Below are 25,514 nucleotides of genomic sequence, written 5' to 3'. Positions count from 1 at the left end.
TGTGGGATAATGATTGCTTGCAATGGCACAAGAAAGCGTGGTATAGCCATCAATTGCTGGTAAGTTATACAACCTTACCCCTTCATGGATCACTGCCTTGCTGCGGCGAAGGGGCTTGAAGAACTCAGAGAAGCTATGAACTATGCCGAGCAGGGCACCCAAGATGAACAGGTCATAGTGGAGAGTTTTGACCAAACGTGATCCACCTGGAGGATGAACCGGCAAGCCACTCCAGTATCCCTGCCAAGAAAACTCCATGGACAAAGACAACAGGCATATAAAAGTTATGACGCTGGAAGATGAGCCCCTCAGGTCGGAAGGTGTCCAACATGCTACTGGGGAAGAGCGGAGGACAAGTACAAGTAGATCCAGAGCTGATGAAGCGGCTGGGCTAAAGCCGAAAGGACGCTCAGTTGCGGATATGCCTGGAAGCGAAAGGAAAGTCGAATGCTGTAAAGAAAAATATTGCATAGGAACCTGGAATGTAAGAACCATGAACCTGGGTAAGCTGGATGTGGTCAAAAATGAGATGGCAAGAATAAATATTGACATCCTGGGCATCAGTGAACTAAAATGGACGGGAATGGGCGAATTCAGTTCGGATGACCATCATATCTACTACTGTGGGAAAGAAACCCGCAAAAGAAATGGAGTGGCCCTCATAGTCAACAAAAGAGTGGCGAAAGCTGTACTGGGATGCAATCTCAAAAATGATAGAATGATCTCGATACAAATCCAAGGCAGACCTTTTAACATAACAGTAATCCAAGTTTATGCACCAACTACTGGTGCTGAAGAAACTGAAATTGACCAATTCTATGAAGACTTACAACACCTTATAGAAGTGACACCAAAGAAGGATGTTCTTCTCATTATAGGGGATTGGAATGCTAAAGTAGGGAATCAACAGATAAAAGGAACAACTGGCAAGTTTGGCCTTGGAGAGCAAAACGAAGCAGGGCAAAGGCTAATAGTGTTCTGCCAAGAGAACAAGCTAGTCATCACAAACACTCTTTTCCAACAACACAAGAAACGACTCTACACATGGACATCACCAGATGGGCAGCATCGAAATCAGATTGATTATATTCTCTGCAGCCAAAGATGGAGAAGCTCTATACAGTCAGCAAAAACAAGACCTGGAGCTGACTGTGGCTCAGATCATCAGTTTCTTGTAGCAAAATTCAAGCTTAAACTGAAGAAAGTAGGAAAAACCACTGGGCCGGTAAGATATAATCTAAATCAAATCCCTTATGAAGACACAGTGGAAGTGAGGAACAGGTTTAAGGATTTAGATTTGCTGGACAGAGTGCCTGAAGAACTATGGATGGAGGCTCGTAACATTATACAGGAGGCAGCAACGAAAACCATCCCAATGAAAAGGAAATGCAAGAAAGCAAAGTGGCTGTCCAATGAGGCCTTACAAATAGCGGGGGAGAGAAGGCAAGCAAAATGCGAGGGAGATAGAGAAAGATACAGGAAATTGAATGCAGATTTCCAAAAAATAGCAAGGAGAGACAAGAAGGCCTTCTTAAACTACTTCTGCTTCATTTACTATGCAAAAGCCTTTGACTGTGTTGACCACAGCAAACTATGGCAAGTTCTTAAAGAAATGGGAGTGCCTGATCACCTCATCTATCTCCTGAGAAATCTCTATGTGGGACAAGAAGCTACAGTTAGAACTGGATATGGAACAACTGATTGGTTCAAAATTGGAAAAGGAGTACGACAAGGCTGTATTTTGTCTCCCTGCTTATTTAACTTATATGCAGAATTCATCATGCGAAAGGCTGGGCTGGATGAATCCCTAGCAGGAATTAAGATTGCTGGAAGAAATATCCACAACCTCAGATATGCAGATGACACAACCTTGATGGCAGAAAGTGAGGAGGAATTAAAGAACCTTTTGTTGTTGTTTAGTCGTTTAGTCGTGTCCGACTCTTCGTGACCCCATGGACCAGAGCACGCCAGGCACCTCTGTCCTCCACTACTTCCCGCAGTTTGGTCAGAAAAAGAACCTTTTATTGAGGGTGAAAGAGGAGAGCGCAAAATATGGTCTGAAGCTCAACATAAAAAAAACAAAGATCATGGCCACTGGTCCCATCACCTCCTGGCAAATAGAAGGGGAAGAAATGGAGGCAGTGAGAGATTTTACTTTCTTGGGCTCCATGATCACTGCAGATGGTGACAGCGGCCACGAAATTAAGAGACGCCTGCTTCTTGGGAGGAAAGCAATGACAAACCTAGACAGCATCTTAAAAAAAGTAGAGACATCACCTTGCCAACAAAGGTCCATATAGTAAAAGCTATGATTTTCCCAGTAGTGATGTATGGAAGTGAGAGCTGGACCATAAAGAAGGGTGATCACTGAAGAATTGATGCTTTTGAATTATGGTGCTGGAGGAGACTCTTGAGAGGCCCATGGACTGCAAGAAAACCAAACCTATCCATACTGAAGGAAATCAGCCCTGAGTGCTCACTGGAAGGACAGATCCTGAAGCTGAGGCTCCAATACTTTGGCCACCTCATGAGAAGAGAAGACTCCCTGGAAAAGACCCTGATGTTGGGAAAGATGGAGGGCACAAGGAGAAGGGGACGACAGAGGACGAGATGGTTGGATAGTGTCTTCGAAGCTACCAGCATGAGTTTGACCAAACTGCGGGAGGCAGTGGAAGACTGGAGTGCCTGGCGTGCTCTGGTCCATGGGGTCACGAAGAGTCGGACACGACTAAACGACTAAACAACAAATATACAACCTTTGTACAAAGAAATCAGGATGGATGCTTTATAAACAGGTTGGAATCAATCTTTCTTTCAGCTTCAGTGATGCTTGTAATCTTGCAAACAGGTGGTTCAGAATTGTTTAATGTGTGTGAACTATTGGCTTGCAATTGCCCCCCCACACACTCCAGGGTTTTTAGACACTATATGCGTTGCTTGCAGTCCACACCAGTGGGATCTATCCAGGCTTGGTCTGTCTACACAGCAGTTTAAAACAGACCCAATATTGTTCTCTCCCCCCTCCCCCGCCCGCCCGCCATGTTTCACCCCTGCAAAGTCTCTCTTAAGGTACTATCAAGCTCATTCCCAGGCCATTTCACTCCCCAAGCACATAAAAAAACCAAGTGGCTGTTTTGGGGTCTTTTTCCTTCTGCTTTGTTTCTGCTTTCGCCAACATAAAAAGTGAAATCGCCAGTGTTCTGAACAGCTGTAAGTCAAGGAGGGAAGGGAGGGAGTTTTTTGTGACTTGAGACACGAGAGTCTGAATTTAATGTGATGCGATCTGAGTGAGTGGAAGGCTACCGAATCCTGACCATATCCTGATGGATCAATATTTGCTCAGTATTTTAATACAGACTTATTATTTTTTGCAGAGAAGCAATTTGCACTAAACTGGTATATTGAGTATCTGTCTCTCTCCTCTATCTATCTATCTATCTATCTATCTATCTATCTATCTATCATCTATCTATCTATCTATCTATCTATCTATCTATCTATCTATGCTACATCATATATCAGTGTATCATATCTGCACAGTGAATCTCCCTCACTTATCATGCTCATGCATATTGTAGAACCGGAGGGGAGGGTGGTCCGTGGCATGAGCTCATGTCACCTGGACTCTCCCCCTTTCCACTTGCCATAGTTGTTATTCAGGTTGAGTCTTGAGCCCCACAGTGCTCTTAGGTTTGGGCTGACAGGCTCTGATGGAAGAGGAGGAAGCAGCGGTGGTGGGGCAGGCAAAATTGTTGGAGGAGAGAAGAGGAGAACCTCCTCTTTCCTCCCGGACTTTCGTCACTTTGGAAGGAGGAGCAGGGGTGGCGGGTTTCCCCTCCAACCTTTCTGTGGAGTGGGAAACATCAGTGGAGGCTGGGGAGGGCTTTGATCACCAACGTGGGGTGGGGGGGGTGGGGGACTGAACAGGAAGCGGCAGTGACTGAGCATAAGCCTGAACGGGGTGTGTGGGTGTGTGCATAGAACCAGGTGCCATCTTTGCAGACGGGAGCAGACCCAGCCGCACCAATGGAAATGCGCACTTGCAATCCTGATGTTCCCACAAGAAGAAAGAGCCTTGTGAGTTAGTGTACCATGCCTCATCTTTGAAATTTTGGCAGGAGGTGTGGGAAAACTTGCTGGGACATCTTCATCACTTCCATCCAGTTCTGAACTTCTTGTCCTGCTCCTGAATCGTGACTCCTGAGAACGGTGTCTGCTGCTGAGCCTGTATTGTTACAAGTAAGAGCCTCTAACTGTGTGTGTTGGGTGAGAGCCAAGAGAGGATGACAGTCCAGATTATCTCCTAGTGGTACAGCAACAAAACAGCTAGCGCATTTGCAAACCTAAGCAGGGTCCAATATGATTTCAAATTGGATAAGGAGCCATGTGTTGAGATTCCTGCATTGCAGCAGGTTGGACTACATGGCCATTGGGATCACTTCCAACTCTACAATTCTATGCTTCTATATTATTTTTAATGCTGATGTTTTGTGCAGATGTAGTTTTGGGCAAGGCTGGTGCATTAAAAACAAATATATATATGTGCACCGGGAGCATGCCTTCAGCAGCCAGTGGAAATAGACACACTCTTATTGTGTAGGCCACAGAAACAAAACGGTTTCATTGTGCTCAGGTGAGGAAGTCGGAGGTGTGGCAATAGAGAGCACTGAAAGCAGTATAACTGGTCGCCACACACGACAAACCACCCACTGCAAAAAAGTGCTAAGGAACATCCACAGCAGCAGTGACTGTGGGTAACAAATGACATATTTTTCCTGTCTGAGGAATGGGAAGAAAATACCGACTGACATTTGGATGAGGGCAGTGTTGTGTAGATGATACAAAAATATGCAAACATGGGATGCATAAAATTCAGTTTCAACTGATTGCTCTCTCTCATTCACGCTCTTTCTCTTTCTCTCTTTGTGTGCATGTGTATAAGCCAGAAAAGAAAAACATTTTGTATGTTTCTGTTTATTTGATGTTGAAATTTTGATTGATTGATTTTTTTTAAATCAACATTATAAATGACTGGAATAAATTTGATTATTAGTCTTATAAAAGAGGTACAAAATTTGCCTCAAATAGGTGTTTTCAGTCCCATCAATTTCAATGGGAGGGTTTTATGCCCATTGTGAATTTTTTATTTTTTTAATGAAAGCACCCATTGCCCAAAGCTCTCCACGTACAAAATAAACAGATTTAATAACGCATACATACACACAGACATGCTTAAGACTGCAAGCTTAAAACCATAAAAATCCCTAGGGATGCATCCCCTGAATGCCTGCATAAACTAAACATTTCATAACCTGAGTCAGGCTTGGAGTCCTCTGAAGAGAATGTCCTTCTGCAGGCTGCTTATAGGATGACATACCATACCTGTCTTGTTAACACCACACTGCTGTTCCTCCTGTGGTGCGTAAAGTATGGATGGAGGCAGTCTCTAAGCTAAATAGATGCAAATTCCAACTCATGCACAGATTAAGCCCAATACCTACTCCTGGTAGTCAATACCCTTTCACTGGCTCAGCATCTGGTTTTCATTATACAGTGGTACCTCGGGTTACATACGCTTCAGGTTACAGACTCTGCTAACCCAGAAATAGTGCTTCAGGTTAAGAACTTTGCTTCAGGATGAGAACAGAAATTGTGCTCCGACGGCGCGGCGGCAGTGGGAGGGCCCATTAGCTAAAGTGGTGCTTCAGGTTAAGAACAGTTTCAGGTTATGAACGGACCTCCGGAACGAATTAAGTACTTAACCTGAGGTACCACTGTAATGGAAGTTTCAGAAGCCAAATGTGTCACAGTCACACAAACTGTGTCAACTGGCCAGCCTGGCTGCATTGGGGAGCCCTGCCTGCACTTGGTGAGGCCTTGGACTTCTGCTGCAAAGTACTAAATGGCACCACTGTGCATGTGGTGGTAAGGTGAATGGGGCTTCTCCGTACTTGCAACTGGGACTCTTACTTAGTGCCTAGTTCATATGCTAGGCCCGAAGCCAGACCTTTATTTCTTAGTGCTTTTTTACTTCTTGTTGCTAACTGGGGGGTGGGGGGTCTTTGTTTACCTTTTTAAAAAAATCTTTGAAGTGACCATGTTTTAAGTTGATGTTAAATTGGTCTGTTCTGTTTCCAACTGCTGCACTATTATTTTCAGCTGTCAGCCTGAAATTTAACTGCCCCTTTGTCGTGTGTCAGTTATGTGTACCCCTATAATATGTTGTGATGAATTTAATTGATTCAACTGTATACAGTGGTGCCTCGCAAGACGAAAAGAATCCGTTCCGCGATTCTCTTCGTCTAGCGATTTTTTTGTCTTGCGAAGCAAGCCCATTGACAGCTTAGCGGATTAGCGCTACAGCGGTCTAGCGGCTTTTCGCGATCAGCTGTTAAGCGGCTTATCAGCAGAACAGCTGATAAGCGGCTTAGCGTCTTAGGAAAAGGGGGAAAAAGCAAAAAAAACCCCGCGGGGACTCGCAAGATTTTTTCGTCTTGCGAAGCAACCCCATAGGGAAATTCGTTTTGCGAAGCGCCTCCAAAATGGAAAACCCTTTCATCTAGCGGGTTTTCCGTCTTGCGAGGCGTTCGTCTTGCGGGGCACCACTGTACTGTATATTGGGCCAACCCTGTAGGTTTTTTAAAAATTGAATCTTCGTCGTCCTAAACTACCTTGAGAAATGTTAATTGGAAAGTGGAGTATACAAGTAATAACAACAAGGCAGTTTATTTATCTGTCCAGTTTGTAAGACAGTGTGTGTGTGTGAATGCAAATACCTTTTATTACAGTTGAGCTATTTAGGAAAAGACCAGAACATGATAAAAGTGTAATACAGATAAGTACCCCACCCATACCCAGAATAGAAAGTCATCAGACCTCTTGCCTTGTTAGGTCCAAGTAAGTGAGCATTTACTGCTGCTGTTGGGATTTTTTTAAAAAAGAAGCTTGAAGTCTACAAAATCCATGGCAGAGCTACATAGTGGTGCAGCAAAAATATAAGAATTCAGTGTTTCTTAAACCTTGGCCACCAGCTGCTAGACTATAACTCCCATCATCCATAGCTAGCAGAACCAGTGGCCAGGCATGGTGGGACTTGTAGTTGAACAGCTGGGGACCTAAATCCAAGAAACACTGGTTATATGGCCACATTCTTCTCACCCACCATGGGAAGGCTACCTCTGTTACCAAAGCCTGGGAGATCGGCAGCTTGCTTCCTGGCCACCGTAACCAACCTGATGCAAGACTCTGCAGACTGAATGAAAACTTCAAAACGCTGACAATAACATCTCCCGACAAGATGGCCGACAGTAACATCTCTCCGACCCACACGAGGTAATTAAGAGGCTGATATGGGAGTATGCAGCCTCCCTTGCTCCCCAAGGGAATGGGGGGCACTGCCTTGCCTGCTGTGTCCATAATTCACCGCCGGATTCGAAAGAAGGGGGTGAGGGCACTAGGCACGAAGCCGGGTGGGGTCGGCTCTCCTGGACGCTGTCTCTGATCGCGCACTGGTTTGCATCAGCTCGAAATATGTAATTGGAAAAAGAAGCAAATGCACATACTTCAAGTGAAGATCGGGAGTAAAGACTGCTGATTAATGGGATCTCTGTGATGTGGAGCGACGGGCTGGACAATAAATTAAGTGAAGACTCATCATTAAAAGATCGGTATGTCGGAGCGAAACGGAACGGGGGGGGGGGAGGAAAAAACTTCTCTTTTTTGTCTTATGTGAGTACCCAATAACCCTCCCCCCCAGAGAGAAAGAATCGTTGCAAATTACTAATCACAAGCAGGAGATTAAGAACTGTGTGGAAATGAATTACTGATCAAAGAGAGGACTGGTGGGAATCATCGGGAATGGAAAGAAAGCTTTGTGACGCAGTTACAAATGGAGATTCGTTAAGACAGGCCTACCCACAGGAGGACGAGGGGGAGGAGGAGCATGGTCATCGGAATGTGAATGTATGGTTATCGGAATTTGAATTTGACCTGGCAGGGCCCCCTGAGATACAGATTGGCAGGCCTGTGGAAATCAACGGACAGACTGTGGGAATGTTCTTTACGGAGGTGTGGAAATGGCGTCTGTCCTTTATGTGATATGGCTCTTGGAGAGTGTAAAATCCACACAGGATATGTTTGTTTTCAACCCACTTGTGAAGATTATCAGAGATCACAAAGAAAGGAATATATGATAACAACAAGAAGATGAGGAAAATAACAAAGAGACTATCTGGACAGAACTGCACAGAACTGTGTAAATAAAACAGCAGCAAGAGTGATGTTTGGATCCCTTTCGGAGCTCAAAGTATGGGTACCCCCAACAAAATTTTAAAAATTTGGCTGTATAATTTGGAACTAATGTGATTTGGAATTAATGTGATTTGATTGGCCTGTTAATAAAAATTATTTTTTTAAAAAAGAAAACTTCAAAACGCAGCAATAAAGAAAAGGAAAGTAAATTTATTGTTTGCTGACAGCAAGCAGTGGCTCAGAGGATACTTCCAAAAGCTGAGCGCCTTGCCATGGTTGCCCAGAGGCTTATATACTTTATTTCTGGCTGACATACATGAAGCATTACATATTCATTAGCTAATTGTTAAACCACATCCTTCCTCACTCTTTTTAAGGTTAACTTCCCCCTTTCTCACATAAGCTCAATCATTCTTTCATGGCCTTCACTATTGTTCTGAACAGACTTTCTTGGTTCTTCTAAGCAACATTCCACAGATAAGATAAAGGGAGCTTTACCATCACTGGTTAGTACAAAAAGAATAAGTCTTCCAGCAACTGTCCATGCTGCAATTGTGTACATGACAAACTGTTTCTCACAATATGGGTTTTCTCAGAATCTTGGAGACCACTGCTACAAACCCACTGCAGCAACACGTGTGTGGAACTTGCTGACAGAAGTGGATAGGCCACACAGTATGATTCAAAGTCAGCAGCCATTCTTGGACACAAGACCCTACCCAGTCTGCTCCATCCTCCTGCACACCAGATACACACTTTCCTAGCAGTGCAACTTCATAGAAGCAATGAATTAAAAACAACAACAACCCCGAAAAACAGTTCAACAAGCACAGAAAAGCTGCAATTTAGTCTGTGATAGCCCAGGTAGGCAGAACTCTACACACCTTTCCAGGCAGTGTTTAATCTAACCCTGCAGCTCTTAAAACACAGACTCGCAGGTGTTTTGTTCTCTTCCCGCCAATTTTTGTTTTGTTCATTTTGTTTTGCTTTGCAACAGTAAAAAACAACAACAGCTGAAACAAATCGTTTTCGTTATTCCATTGGAAACCAGTACTCCATTCTTGTTCTTGGTCCACAGCCATCAGAACACTCTGTCGAACTCTGTCTGATTGGTCACCACTGGATTCCTGCCCTGATTGGCAGGTTGCTGTGGCACATGTCCACCCCTCCTCCTGCGAGGAGCCAGGTACTCGAACATGGATTGGTTATGAGTGGAGAGCATGTTTTTGAGATCAGAAGGCATAGGGTCGGACCAGAAGAAGTCATGATTCAGGGCGTCATCGCTATCTATCCTTTGGGCAGGATCCAGGACCAGCAGCTTGTTTATGAGATCCAGAGCATATGGGTCTTTGACGTACGCCTTTAGCCGCTCCTTCACCTTGCGCTTTTGCCCTTTCGGCAAGTCCACCTTCTCATACAGTTCGTACTTATCCATGCTTGGCCACGCCTCCGGGGCGATGCATCCACAAAGCTGGCTGATGAGAGTGAGCTGGTGCTGTTCTGTGTTTCCCTGCATGATGGGGCTTCGGGTCCACATCTCTGCCATTATGCATCCTGCACCCCAGACGTCAGTGGGTGGTCCATAATCTCGTTCCCCCAGAAGCAGCTCCGGAGGACGATACCACAAAGTCACCACCCTGTTAGTGTAGCGATTGGGCTGGCTGTTCTTTGCCAGGCTGAAGGCCAGAACCAGGCCAAAGTCGGCCAGCTTCAGAACACCATCGCGGGTGATAAGCACGTCGGCTGCTTTCATGTCCCAGTGCAAGATCTTATTCCGGTGGATGTAGTACAGGCCGTTCAGGAGCATTTGCATGACTTTCTTGATCTCCAAAAGTGTAAACTTGACATGGGCATTGCTAAGGAGTCCAGTCAGGTCATGCTCGCAGAAGTCAAATACAGTGGTACCTCAGGTTACATATGCTTCAGGTTACAGACTCCGCTAACCCAGAAATAGTGCTTCAGGTTAAGAACTTTGCTTCAGGATGAGAACAGAAATCGGGCTCCGGCGGCGCGGCAGCAGCAGGAGGCCCCATTAGCTAAAGTGGTGCTTCAGGTTAAGAACAGTTTCAGGTTAAGTACGGACCTTCGGAATGAATTAAGTACTTAACCTGAGGTACCACTGTACCAGGTAGATGCTGCCCTTGCAGCAGTTGTACGGAGAGGCTTTGGTCCTGCAGATCTCAATGAGATTCACGACGTTTTCATGCTTGAGTAGCTGGAGCATTTTGATCTCCCATAGGGCTGTGATGGGGAACCCGTCTTTTTCATTCTCCATCAACACTTTTTTCAATGCAACTTTGCCTGTTTGACAATGTTTTGCATTGAAGACCTCCCCGAAGGTGCCTTGCCCAATCTTGGCCAGCTTCTCGTACTTGGAGACCTTGTCGCAGTAGAGACACTCCACCACATTGCACTGCTAGGCCATGGTGGAGCCGGCGCCCCTGATCTCTTCTGGCTGCTGCCGGTCTGCGTCTGAGGGGCGCAGCGGCATGTTTCTGTGAGCGCTTCTGCCCGGCCGCTCCATTTCTTTGCAGTTCCTCTTATCCCACCACCATCAATGCCACTTCCAGGACGTGGGCTCTAAGACAGTTTATTTATCTGTCCAGTTTTTTAGACATTTATGTGATTCTAGGACGGTTTCCAACAATGCACAGAATACAATAATGCAAAAAAAGTGACAGTTGTTTAATGCAGCCCGGTTAATAAGAACAAGCAATAAGCAACGGCAGGAGAACTGTAAAAATCAAAGAGTGGCTATTAGTTTAATAATAATAATAATAGTAGTAGTAATAATAATAATAATAATAATAATAATAATAATAATAATACTGCCAGGACAGATGTTACTGCAGCAAGCTTTGTCTGCATAACTATCCACTCATCTGAACAGCCTACTTATGTAGTAGTAATGTGCTTTGCTCCCTCTCTTTTTGAACAGGAAAATGGCAAGCCACCACTTTTTCTAATTGCAGGCAGGGACCTGCGTTCCCTTGCATGCGTCACTCTTCTGAGCCACTTTGTGTGTGAGGAGCTAGCTGGTTGGAGTGGTACCTGCACCAAGTCCCTAGGCAACAGTTCCCTGGCCATTGCACTGGTTGTTTATTAAGAGGGGTTATTACAGACTGACAACCTCACTTGAAGCCTACTTAAGTACACAGAGGCTTTTAACCTCACACTCTAAACATGTAACTTCTGTTGAGTCATGCTACTGAAAGGTTGGAAGGTAATTTCCAACAGGGTTTATTACAAAATGATAACTTACATAAGAGATGCCCCTATTATGCTGAAGATAAATGGTGGCGGGAGATAAACATGTTGGCAATTCTCTGTTGACATTAATATAGACTCTCCAAGTGTCCCTATTTTCCAGGCACAGCCCTGGATTTACAGAAGCTGTCTCAGCTTTTGATTTTATCCTGGAATGTCTTGTTTTCCCTTAGGACATCCCTATTTTAATTGGTGAAATGTTGGAGGGTATGGTAGGCTATTCCTATTGCGTGGCGAGTTCCCGCCTCCCCCCGAAGAAATAAAGACACAGGACACAAGAATTCAGGTTAGTGGGTCAAATTAGGCCACAACTTTATTGATTACAGGAATTGAGCGGTATTGGCTTAGGCATTGGTCCTAACTACTAACCGGCTAGAGGCCAGAAGCGTTAATCACCAGAGGGAGGAGTCCTGCTGAGGCATGTCAACTAGGACCTCCCCCGGGCATCACCGTGTGGGGGCGTGCCGTGGGCCCACACCTCCTTAGGCTTAGGACAAGGCCACGCCCCCAGGAATCCTTTACCGGACTACCCTTGCTTGGAGGAAGGTGATGGCGCTCCTTCCCCCTTCATTTGCATAACAATAGGACAGTACCCCTACCAATGCCTAACTGCCAATACCGAGGAGTTGTGACGGTTTGCTATGAGGTAGGCGAAAACCAAATGGCTGGAGCCAATCTGCCATTTGGGGAAATTCCTACCATGCCCCTTGACGGCGACCAACCGGAGTTCATAGCAACGTCAGAGAACCTATCCTAAAAAGGGGTGGGATGGGCGGGAAAACCGGGTCAGCTGTAGCAGCGGAGGAAAAGAGGAGGAGCCTCGGCTGCAGCAGGTTTAAATAGCCGAGGCCCCGCCCCCGGAGCCAGCCGATTGGCTGGCCCGGGGTATGACACGGGTGGGGATTCCCTTAGGTAGCGCGGGGGCTGGAGCCAGCCCCCGCAAATGTGGGGAAGGGGTGTGACGCCCGCAACCCCACTTCCTTGTTTATTGCGGAAGTGGCTTTTTCATTGGAGAAACAATGGAAGGTATGGAGTTATGCAACCCCTGGGCCAAGGAGACAAGTAGCTATAAAATCTTTAGAAGACATCTGAAGGCAGTCCTTTACAAGGAATTGTTTTCATGTTTAATGTTTTATTATATTTATATATATGTTGGAAACACATTATTATTACTATTACTGTTATTGTTGAATAGGATGCCCCTATTTTCATCAGAGAAATGTAGGCGGGTATGTTAATATAGTTTATAGCATCTTGGCAAATCAAACACATCTAGCCCCACCCTGCTCATTTGCCTACCCAGTTGGGAAACGAGAAGGGGTTGGCTGGGTGTGGGGGAAGAGGGTTGGCAAAGGGATTGGTGGGTTGGTGAATAGAGCAAGCCGGGTTGGCAGCCCCTAGTAATATTATTTGTGTGTGTGTGTGTGTGTGTGTGTAGACTGTGCAAGAATTGTTTGTGTTTTTAATAGAATCAGTAAACTTCTCATTGAGAACGAGTGAGGCAGGAATTAGGGGGGAAAATATTGCGGATAAACTTGACATTGAGATTTTCAGATAATTCCATCCTTAGTTTGGTGGCAGCAGGGAATGTTCAAGCAGCTCTTTAGCATAGGTGCTGCTGCTGGGTAAGTGCAGGGCATGTGAAACCAAATTATAATTCCTAGGAGGAGCAATGCAACAGAATGCTTGCCCAGCCCTTTGGATGGTAGTGATGGTGCACTGTGGACATTGTGAGGGGTTATTATTTGTAGCCATAAAACAGGGCTGGTTGGCTTCTTTCTCATCTGAGGATGTGCAAGAGAGATGCCAGTGTCAGTGTCAGCCACACTAAGTATGTTTATAACCTGTTTTGTGCAAGCACACGTGTCACCTGCTGTCCAAGGCCTGCTGTCCTGCACACTAACAATCCATGCACGTTGATTTTATAGGCACAGAGAAACTATAATCCAATCTCTCCTAAATTCGAAAGGTTTCTTCTGTGGCTCCTCTTCCATGTCTGCCTGTCAGTCAATCAATCAATCAATCAATCAATCAATCAATCAATCAATGCAGCGCCATAGACTTTAGCATGAAGTGCAATCCTATGCATGTTTACTCCTAATGGGATTTAATAGGCCTGGCATCCGCTCCTGGCATGCATGGCAAAGCAAACAATGGATTCCCTGGGAGGGCTTAATGACACAGCTAACCCCACAGTGGATGCTCCGGTTTGGTGGCTGTGCTGAGTGGAGTTCTGGGTCTGCTTTGCATATGTGCAGTGGCTGGTGCTGCCCTGCTAATGATGCTGGCACTGCCCGACCTGCACATCTCCGCACAGGGCCAGCCCCAGGGTGGTGTTGGCTAGTTCACGTGCACCAAGTGGATCCACAGCTCTCCTCAGCACAGCTACATCCAGGTTACCCCCTAGTCAGTCATTGCTAGACAGCCAGCTCAACTGAAGTGTCAATGTCCTCAAATCGCAAAACAATGGATAATTAATTTCCTGATTCCAGTCTTGATCAAACAAGTACTTGACATATGTAGGGTGCTCAGCAAGCACTTAGCACAGAAAAGTGGCTTTGTGAAACTTCTGGCATGGCAGAACAGTGGCTGCTTTAATGTGCAATCTCTGCTGGGACTAGCCAGCCGCTTCTGATCATTCAGTGGGCAGACAAGGCTTCCCAGAAGTGCTCAAAGATGACTGAGCATTGCAAAAGCGATCATGAATGAGGAAGTGGCAGGTAGCTTACGGGTATGGTTCTGCTGCTGTTGACAATGGCTGGAGAGGGAGCATGACACCACCACCCGAGATAAAAAAACTCAGAGGAGAACATCACACTGCAGTACAGTCATACCTCAGGTTACAGACGCTTCAGGTTGCATTTTTTCAGGTTACGGATGCTCCGAAACCCGGAAGTACCAGAATGGGTTACTTCCGGGTTTTGGAGGTTGCGCATGCACAGAAGCGCTAAATCGCGCTATGCGCAGAAGCGCCAAAACACAACCGGCGCATGCGCAGACGTGCTGCTGCGGGTTGTGAACGTGCATCCTGTATGAATCACGTTCGCAGCCCAAGCGTCCACTGTATATATTTTTTTTAATGTTGAGGGAACTTGGGGATCATTAAAAATAATTGGGGTCTGGGGTCCATGTATCAAGTGAATGGCAGCCTTTTATTATATATGCTAGTCGTGGGGAGCTCAGGCTCATACCATCCTTGGTATGGGAAATGGTGTGATACAATCATATCCCTATGTTTTTGTGAAATGTTGGAAATGCAATTTCCAGTCACAGCCTGCAAAGTGTCAAACATGGGCACTTCACCACTTGGGCAGAGTTGCGCACCAAAAATTGCATATTAGGATAAATTTGTACTTAAATGCTGATGGATTTTCTGGAGTGTGTGTACAGTGGTACCTCGGGTTACAGACGCTTCAGGTTACAGACGATTCAGATTACAGACTCCGCTAACCCAGAAATAGTACATCTTTGCTTCAGGATGAGAACAGAAATCGCGCGGCAGTGGGAGGCCCCATTAGCTAAAGTGGTACCTCAGGTTAAGAACAGTTTCAGGTTAAGAACGGACCTGCGGAACGAATTAAGTTCTTAACCCGAGGTACCACTGTATAACAAACTAATGCAGATATGCGGAGAACTGAAAGCTGAAAAAATGAGAACCCCAAATTGATGGATTCATCCACAACCTTGATTTGGGAAATGAATGGTAAAATCTGGGGGAAAGTTGCATATCTCTGATTTCCTTTTCCCTCACCTGCAGTATGAAGGTTCTTTGGCTAGGCTTAGCCTACTGGCAAATTAGATGGATGTCATTAAGTCTGGCTCGCTGTTCCCGCCAGCAGCCTGAGCAAGCTGATACCTGTGCTTCTTGACTTTTCAGCTACCGGCTTGGAAAACATGTCAAATTATTCCAAATGAAGTATTGCTTTAGCAGCTGTCAGTGGAATGTTAGATGATTTAAAGCGACCAATTTGCTCTCCTGTCCAGGCTGCACTTGAGGCAGGTTCCCCTATCACCTGCCCCTAGTTAACACTATTGAATTAGGGCAAGGTTGCCTCTGGCTGTTTGCACAGCGTCACAGAGGCCTTTGGGGCTGGCCGGACCTGTTGTTCCCAGCAAGAGATGGCGCATTGCTCTGCATTGCAAGTAAACAGTGCTTTCTGTTGTTGCTCTATAAGCAGTTCCAGGACCATATGTGACGACTTGTGGGTGGAGTGCGGGGAGAAACAACTCGCAATACAAAGGAACAGTGACAACTAGTTGTTTTGTTTTAGTATAACGGGATGAGGGTGAATTCTTTAGGGCAGACTCTAAACCACAAAAGTAAGAAGGATAATCAGGATTTGTTTATATGTTCTGTATATCACATTTGATAGTGCAGCAACTCTTACTATCCTCTTTATATCCACTGGGTTTCCCCCCACCCAGCCATTGGAACTGATGAAAATGTCTGTATCATGACATTTGCCATCGTGCATAACAACAATATTTATTTATTTATAAAAAATATTTATATACTGCTATTCATTTTTTCAAAAGAATCAGAATGGTTTACAATAGCCATACGTAAAGGACAATACATACCATTTGAAAATGTTAAAATCAGAAAGCAGCCAATTACAAATGAATCTCAACTTATGCAGGGTACCATTCTGGGATCACCAGTAAAGCCAAAATTGTATATAGTCAAAAATACATTGGGTTCGATGGTGAGTGGGGTTGCCAAAGTCATTTTTCTTGGAACCCCACCCCTTTCTATTTTTTAATTTGCCAAGTGTATAAAGCTGAATGTGCACAAGTTGAATGTGCATAATTTGTGTGTTACCTATACTATGGAAATATGCATTATTAGTTGCCTGCATAAGCCTGATGGAATATAAAGTTTTCAGCAGGTATTTAAAAGTTGAAACAGAAGGTGCCTGCTGAATCTCTATTGGCAGAGTATCCCAAAATGGCCGCCACGCTCTCGTGTTAAAAAATGGGAAGTCCCTGTTTTCCCGGGAAGGTTGGGGGATAACCAGGCCACTGCATTCTGCTCTAGTTGGAGTCAGGTCCAAAGGCAGCCCCACATAAAGTGTATTGCAGTAACCCAGCCTTTAAGTTACCAAGGCATTGACTACAGCGATTAGTCTATCCCTGTCCACAAACAGCCCCAGCTTGTGAATCAGACAAAGCTGGTAAAAGGTAATTTTCTAATTTCTCCCTTACTGAAAGGCTTGCACCTAGTTCCCAGCTGACAAATGTCTGGGAGGGTGAATAAGTAACTACCACAGCAATCTTAATATTATAATTATAGATAATGATTTCAGTAGTAATAATGTTCAGGTAATTGCACCTAGGATTATTGCCTAAAAGAATATTTTATAAATATAAAGCACCACCCAAAGAAGCTGTTTGCCCTAGTTGTAAATAGCATATGGGGGGGGGGGGGTTATAGGAAGCAAGGAGGAAAGGCTTAATCTCCCTTTTCTCACCAGCTCAGACCAGTTGGCTTCCTCAGACACAGAACGAGGAATTCTGAATTACCGTACTTTCCAATTACTTTCCAGTCTGTTTCAACAGACTCATTTAAGAAGCCCTTCTCTGGGTATCCTCAATAAATTCGTCCCATAGGGTGGTCAGCCACGCATTGCCAAAGTTGAGGATCTGCCATACTCCTCAACCATCCTGATTTGAGGGAGACATCCTGGAATTACAGAAGCCAACCCAGCTTCTGATTGGATCCCGGAATGTCCCATTTTTTCGTTGGGCACTCTGGCACATGCTAGCGGCTTGTGCTAGATCTCCGGCCCAAAAGACGCCCGTTCTTTGGTTTCACGCTCTTGCGTGAGTCTGCTGGCTCCTGCAAAAACTCGGGGCCAAACGAGCATCCCAATTTTAATCAGTGGAATATAGGAGATTATGATTTGTGACACCAAAAGACGTAGGGGGCAAAAGAGGACTCCAATTTGCATATGGTAGCTTAAGTGTATAGGTACCAATTTTGAAAGAATTTGTAACATTTAAATTGGAATATGGTACAACATTGTAAAAGCGTAAGAAATGGGTCCGTAAATGCGTGTTTGGGTTAAAAGTAGGTCCTGAGTCTCTAAAGGTTGAAGAGATCTGCTCTAGAGGACACTTTCAAACAGAGGTCTGCCCTCTACAAAGTAGGGCAAGGAGACATCATTTGAACTGAAGCTGGTGGCCAGAAGAAGAAGAATAGGAGGAAGAGTTTAGACTTGATATCCCACCTTTCACTCCCCTTAAGGAGTCTCAAAGCGGCTATCAATATCATTTCCCTCCCTGCCTCCCAACAAACACTCTGTGAGGTGAGTGAGGCTGAGAGACTTCAGAGAAGTGTGACTAGCCCAAGGTCACCCAGCAGCTGCATGTGGAAGAGTGGAGAAGCGAACCCAGTTTGCCAGATTACGAGTCTACCGCTCTTAACCACTATACCACGCTGGCTCTCACTAGAGGAAGGCCTTTTCAACACTCCTGGTTGCAGAATTCTCTCACTAGAGAGATTTTCCTCCTGAGACCCATGCTGTGGCAAAAGGCCTTTTTATTTTCTCAGGGTTTCTTTTAATGCTCTTTGCACTATTTTCTGTTGCTGCCTTTATACTGGTTTTATTCTGATCAGATTTTATGCTTGCATTCTGCTTTTTCACTTCATGGAGGTTTTAACTATTGTTCTTGAACCACCCAGAGAACTTTTTCTTAATGGGCGGTGTAGGAATGTTGTAAATAAACACAAGCAGAGTTTTGAATCAGGTACTTCAGGTCGGATCTAGTTTGACCCTGAGTTCATAACCCGGCAGGCCTCAAGCACACATAATTGCACTAATGGATCCATAACCTCCTACACGCCTGCAAATGAACCAGTCTCTTCTCTTCTCCTTCCAGTTTCAAATGGCACCTGGAAATTAAGTCTTAAACATAAAGGGGGAAATATGGTGCCAGGGAGGAAGAAACCTGGGTTTTAGCCAATAATCCTCCAGCTTTGCCAAATATTTAGCAGCTACTGCTTGCCAAGCCTAATTAATGTGTCCTGATGACCAAGTTAAGCACCTACTGTTTATCCTTTACATAATCTCAACTCAAGATGTGTGAGCGAGCCATTGACTTACACTGGTATACTTTCTTCAGGGTTAGGTGCCATGCAGGACCAAACTAAATGATGTGTAGCCAGCTGGGCCCCAACACTCCCCCCCCCCCATGCTGGGATCCCCATCTGGATCTGCTGTCCCACCAGCACTGGCATAAAAAGATGCATTTAAGGGCCTAGATACAAAGCTAATGTATCGGCTAGTTTGGCCTTATGGTCACCTAACAGGGCCCAGTTCCCCTTGAGTTACATATTACTCTGCTGTTGCCATAGCTCTGGGGTCTCTGAGGCCTACAGCCTTCATTTCTCTCCACACACCAGACCAGGAAATTGCACACACCCTTCCTTGGGACTTCTCACGACTCCATAATGGCTAGCCCAAAAGTTATTTACATCAATCATCGCTTGGAAATGTACTTGCATAGTTGTGTTAGGAATTCCATCACAAGCAGTGGGACGGCGCTCTAAATTACCCATAAGAGTTGAGGCGGGAATTGTCTAAACCAGGTTGTAATTTGGTTATATAAGTGGCAATGGAAGCAGGAGAGTCCATTGTTCGTTTCTTCCTGCATTTGGTTTCACCCTGCCGGCTTTAAATAAATCAATTAAGGAACAAAACACCATAGGAGGTGGCAGGTGACCTACAAATTTTCACATTTCCCTGGAGGAGCCTGAAGATGAGACATGCCCTTGAGCACTTGAGGGTATAAGGTGGATGCTCTCAGAGGCATACCTAGTGTCCCTTGCACCCTTGGCAAGGAGCTGTATTGGCACCCCCCCCTCCCCTGAAAAAAACAACAACCTGAGAAGCAGGCGAGGTTGCCTGAACAGGAGGACCATGGCTTCTTGGGGATTAATGGGGCATTTACGCCGCTCTATGCCTGGAGGCCATTCCATCTCCTCCTCCTGCAGCAGGAGCAGCAGTTCTTCCTGCTAGAGATCCCAGCGCATTCCTTCTGCCAGCAAAACAGATGCTGGAGTGCTGAGCATTGGGTGAGGGGGGTGCTCCAGGTATTGGGAGGACTTCAACACCTGATAGGTGATTCTTGCACCCCCGCTGGGCTTGCGGCCTCAGCAGGAGCTGGTTTCAATTACCCCTAGGAATGCCTCTGGAGGCTCATGCCTCCATCTTCTTGGCAAGCTCTGAGGGATCAGAGTACAAGGGTACTAGATAGAGATAGGAAGGGAGATTCTCAAAAAGAAAACACCTAAGAAATGCCCACCTCTGTCAGTGCCTTCAAAACCAGATTTATTGGATTGCAGGTAGATTTTATATATATATACACTAGAGGAGTAGTACATATTTCCATTCAACCCTATTTCTCATCGCACTTCATGCTTCAGGAAACCCCTGACCTCTGTGGTTTCCTTATCCTAGTCAGTCAAAGACAAGGAACACCAACAAAGTAACACAACTATCTGCCACAGATACGGTGAGATGAAAAACGGCTGCTCAGATCCCATGAAGAAGGCCTCAAAGCATGAACAACCATAAAAAGATATCGTTGGTTTTTTTTTATTATGTGTTTTCTTACAAGTTCGTAGATGACAGAGAAGCTTAAGTGACCTCGAGAGCTGGGGACGTGTGACTGAAGCTTTGAACCAGATTGTCGACACTTCAAATCCCACCTTACTTTTCAAGTCATTTGGAACCTTTAGGTACATCACTATTTCTCAGCCTCAGTTCCTCATCACCAATATTGACTCAAGGTGTGAACACAGGGCACTGTAAAGTGGGTTTGATGTGTCCCAGGTGTGTGTGTGTGTTGTGCGTTATCCACACAACATCCTGTTCCAAGTTCAGTTTGTACTACTACCCCCCCACCCCCAATTTAATTTGGATTTTCCTGATCCAGAGATAATGTAGTGAGTTGGGGGGGAATCCAACATAAAAATCACATATTACGCAGGACATGCTGAAGTGCATTATGTGGGAGTGTGGTGGTGGTGTTTTTTTTAAAAAAGTGTGACAACTGTTTGCTGGGTGTCATCTATCACCACAACCACTACTACCATTGGTGAGGCATTCCTTGGTGGGTTGCTAGTGGGGACAGGTGCAACACACAACAGATTAAAACATTCTCATTCTAGATATCTGGATAAAAAGGTAAAGGGACCCCTGACCGTTAGGTCCATTCGTGGACGACTGGAGTTGCGGTGCTCATCTCACTTTATTGGCCAAGGGAGCCGGCGTACAGCTTCTGGGTCATGTCGCCAGCATGACTAAGCCACTTCTGGCAAACCAGAGCAGTGCACGGAAACACTGTTTATCTTCCCGCTGGAGTGGTACCTATTTATCTACTTGCACCTATTTATCTGCTTGCACTTTGACGTACTTTCGAACTGCTAGGTGGGCAGGAGCAGGGACCGAGCAATGGGAGCTCACGCCGTCGCAGGGATTCGAATCGTGATAGGGATATGGATAGAGATAGGCTTCTCTAAAAAAAAAATAATGTTTTTAGCAGCTGCTTAAAAGAGTATAGTGAAAGTACCTGCCTGATAGCAGGGTGTTTCAAAGTGTATGTATGTGCTGCTAAAGTAAAAGATTGAGGGAATGATAGAATTGTAGAGTTGGAAGGGACCATGAGGGTCATCGATTCAACCCCCTGCAGTAGGAAAAAAAGTAGGAGCCTCCCCCCCGGATGGTTAAGCCCAGTCAAAGGTGGCTATGGGGTTGCGGCGCTCATCTCGCTTTTAGGCCAAGGGGGCCGACGTTTGCCCACAGACAGCTTCCCAGCTCATGTGACCAGCATGACTAAACTGCTTCTGGCGCAACGGAACACCATGAGGGAAACCAGAGCGCACGGAAATGCCATTTACCTTATTGCCACAACACAGCGGTACCTATTTATCTACTTGCACCGGCATGCTTTCAGAGTGCTAGGTTGGCAGGAACTGAGACAGAGCAACGGGAGTTCAGCCCGTAGTGGGGATTTGAACCGCTGACTTTTGGATTGGCAAGCCCAAGAGGCTCAGTGGTTTAGAAACACAGCGCCAACCATGTCCCTGCAATGCCGGAACAGTGCCTATTCTGGAGATCATAGCAGTTGGGGTAAGGTGATCCCACAGGTAAACTGGTAAATTGTATCAAGTGTGTATGTCCTCATCACTTACATGGAACCGTTCGTTAAAAGAAAAAATTCCAGTTGTAGCCATTGACTTGGTTCTGACACTGTCAGTCGGAATATTGCTTTAAAATGGCATCTTAAAACACGTGAATCATTGCACTGGCAGGAAGGATGTTGTGTGATAGAATTTAAAATGTGGAGCCTAAGAGGCCATAGAGGAACTAGCAGCAAGATGCCAACTCTAGCATGGGGAATAACCTGGAAGATGGCAACCCTTCTGGCTCGACAGGTGGTAGGGCAAAAACAGGAAGTTCCTCCAAGGGCAAGATTGGAAAGTGAGTGGTTAGGCTGAGGAAATAAAACCGCCACTTGGTCATTATTGCAAGAGGAATCTAAACCCTGAAAATAGGACAAATGGTTTTGCAGAGCAGGTTCCCTGTACACAACACAGGATGTGATTTCTTATGTTTCCCACGGAAGCACTGCAAACATCTCATGGTATGTTCTCCGGGAACTGAAATCCTGTGGAGCAGTCCAAAAGTACCTTTTTCCCGCTTCTCCAGAACTTGATTCTGAAGATGCCGTCAGGTGTAGTCAGATCAATTATCTCAGATGGGGAAATTTTTATCATCATCATCATCATCACCATCGTCATATATTTATACCCTTTCCCCCTGACGAGACTCAAGGCAGCTTACCTATTAACACGAGAACCGCTAAAAACATAGGAAAAAAATCATTAAAAAACAATCAAGCATTGTTAGAAGGAAGACTATATACATATATACACAATGTGTTAAAACCATACAAATAATTTCAAATAAGAACAGCACCAGAGCTTTCATTAAAAGCAGTCAGTTCCCAAAAGCTTGATGGAATGAAAATGTCTTCACTTGCTGGCAGAAGGACAAGGAGGGAGCCAGGCTAGCTTCTCCAGGGATGGAGTTCCAGAGCCTGGGAGCAGCCACTGAGAAGGCCCTCGCCCACATCCCCACCAAGTGTGCCTGTGAGGATGGCAGGACCGAGAGAAGGGCCTCTCCCAAAGATCTCAAAACCTGGGCAGGTTTGTATGAGGGAATACGATCTTTTAGATAGCTTGGACCCAATGGGTGTGGCTCAGGTTCAGGTCCAGCCCAACCATTAGGCCAAGTGAGGCGGCTGCTTCAGATGGCAGCAGTCCCCTGTTCGCATTCTCTCTGAGTTCCCTAAGCCAGCCTCCTCTGTACCCCTTAAGCTAGTCTCCTGCCCTCAGGGATGGTGGGAGGATATTGTCCCATCAGCAGGGTTAAGGTGAAATTCAGCTACCCACCCTGTAGCTGAATTCTGTGGGTGTTAGCCAACTTACTGGCTCCATCGGTGCAAAGATTTAGGCTCGAACAACAGAAATTTCCCCCCTCTCCTCCACTCTTGCATACCCTCTAAATTTTTTCTAGGGTCTCTCCCTAACTCTCTGCAGAGAGTGCAGGGTGCGCGTGGGAAGAGGAAAGTGGGGGAGGGGAGTTCCTGTGTGCAAATGTAAATCCTTGTGTTGACGCAACAAGTTGTTTAGCACCACATTGGAAATAACCCTGTAAAATGACTTTTTTCAGCAGGAACTCAGCAGAACTCAGTTCTGGCACCTCCCAGGTGGGCACAGAGAACAAGGGAGGCATTCATAGTGAGTTCCAGCACCTCTTCTTCAGAAAAAATAGCACTGCCCTGTAAGTGGAATGGAGATTGAGTGAGGGAGCCCTCTCTTGTCCTCCGCATCAGGCAGCGAAATGCTTTGGGCTGGCCCTGCAAATGGTCAACCTTGGACCACACAGTAAGACTCCTTGTTTCAACAAAAGTGTGACAGAATTGGAAGACGTAAATTCGGATAACATCAATGATGGCTATTTGATACATACATTTGTGGCGGAGGTTGAACTGAACTTTGGAGCAGGACTTTGGGTAGAACTGACATATTGATTTGCCACGTGAGTTGGATAAACTGCAAAAGTTGATAAACTAGTAAAGTTTGATTTGGTTGGCAAACAGACTCTCAATGTCTGTCTTCAAGGTCTTAATTTAGCTCCAAAGTGTAAGGATTATGACAGGTCCACTGGATTTGTATTTGTGATAATAGTAGGCCCAAACCCAGAATTTCTAGCAGACAGACCACATTATGTTGGATGGGTAAAACAACAAAGTCTATGAATTTAAAGCATGCAGATTACTTGTGGGTGACGCAAATCATGGAAATACCAGGTTACGTCTAGATCAATTTGCAAGTCACATCCGTACACTAATAGATGAAAGAGCTGGTGAAATACAGGTGAGGTAAAAGTTTTCAGCTCAGATTTCCTCTTAGGGACTCACAAAGTGCTCTTAGGCAATGTATTCTATACTAGTTTGCACCATCAGCAGAAGTCAGTCACAAAACATTTCCTGGATTGTAGCAGTGCTGTTGGGAGCTGCAGATGATGCACACTGGAGCAAAAAAATAATCTTAAATTCACGTTTCTGGTTCCCTCACCTCCAAAAGGATATTGTAGAGCTGGGGAAAGTTCAGAAAAGGGCAGGCAAAATGATCAATCTCCTATGAAAGATTGCAGCATTTGGGGCTTTTAAGTTTAGAGAAAAGGTAAATAAGAGGTGACATGCTAGAAGTATATAAAATGATGCATGGCATGAGCACTGGATAGCTCAGTTGGTTTACAGCATGGTGCTGATAACACCAAAGCTGCAGGTTCGATTCCCCATATGGGACACTTGCATATTCCTGCACTGCAGGGGGTTGGGCTAGATGATCCTCCAGGTCCCTTCCAACTATGTGATTCTTGGAACCATCTTTGCCCCTGGAGGCAATTGCTAAATAATGTACATGCAGTATGTGGTTAAGCCCCCCCCCGCCCATAACATTATGGCTGTATAGATAAAAGGTAAAGGTACCCCTGCCTGTACGGGCCAGTCTTGACAGACTCTAGGGTTGTGCGCCCATCTCACTTAAGAGGCCGGGGGCCAGCGCTGTCCGGAGACACTTCCGGGTCACGTGGCCAGCGTGACAAAGCTGCATCTGGCGAGCCAGCGCAGCACACGGAAACGCCGTTTACCTTCCCGCTAGTAAGCGGTCCCTATTTATCTACTTGCACCCGGGGGTGCTTTCGAACTGCTAGGTTGGCAGGCGCTGGGACCGAGCAACAGGAGGGCACCCTGCCGCGGGGATTCGAACCGCCGACCTTTCGATCAGCAAGTCCTAGGCACTGAGGCTTTTACCCACAGCGCCCCCCGCGTCCCGCGGCTGTATTGATACCACAAGCTAAAAACACATTTAAAGCACACTATTTCACCCCAAAAAATCCTGGGAACTGTAGTTTACCCTCGTCAGAGATACAGTTCCCAGTGCCCCTTAAACTACAGTTCCCAACAGTGTCGTAGCGTGGGTTGTCAGCACCCGGGGCAAGGCAAGTAATTTGCACCCCCTAACCCGTGGATTTGCGCCCCCTAACCCTAACCCCCAGATGTTGCGCCCGCCAGCCCCCCTGCACCCCCCATGCTACGCCACTGGTTCCCAATATTCTTAGGGTGGAGTCACGTGTTTTAAATGTATAGTGCGTATGCAGCATCCAATGAAGCTGAACGTTGGAGGATTCAGGACAGGCAAAAGAAAGGACTTCTTAAGCACAGCACATAGTTAAACTATGGGATGCATTCCCACAAGGGGCAATGATGGCCACCAACCTGGGTGCCTTTAAAAGAGGATTAAACAAATCCATGGAGGACAATTGCCATAAATGGCTATATTTTAATTCTATTGTCGAAGGAACTATGCCTTTGAACACCACAAGTGGGGTCTTGTTCTTGGGTCCTGCCCATGGACTTCC

General features: G+C 45.6%; 1 protein-coding gene and 1 pseudogene across 6 annotated transcripts in view; one reads left to right on the top strand and one right to left on the bottom strand.

The window, feature by feature from the left end:
• The window catches only part of FADS6 (fatty acid desaturase 6), an 81,372-nt gene that overhangs the window by 13,700 nt on the left and 42,158 nt on the right, over positions 1-25,514 (top strand). For 4 of the 6 annotated variants that reach the window (XM_077924179.1, XM_077924178.1, XM_028716812.2 and 1 more), the window contains exon 2: positions 4,119-4,239. The exons of 1 other annotated variant lie outside the window; for it this stretch is intronic. The gene's annotated coding sequence lies outside the window, so the exon portion shown is untranslated. Of the gene's footprint in view, positions 1-4,118; positions 4,240-20,150; positions 20,261-25,514 lie in introns of those variants that run through there. One more of the 6 variants, XM_077924180.1, reaches the window with a different exon arrangement.
• Positions 9,288-10,774, bottom strand: LOC144326714 (cyclin-dependent kinase 9-like; annotated as a pseudogene).

This window comes from Podarcis muralis, chromosome 2 (genome assembly GCF_964188315.1).
Source record: "Podarcis muralis chromosome 2, rPodMur119.hap1.1, whole genome shotgun sequence".
Taxonomy (NCBI): domain Eukaryota; kingdom Metazoa; phylum Chordata; class Lepidosauria; order Squamata; family Lacertidae; genus Podarcis; species Podarcis muralis.
The sequence above is the reverse complement of the archived record's forward strand: the minus strand, read 5'-3'. Positions and strand labels throughout refer to the sequence as shown.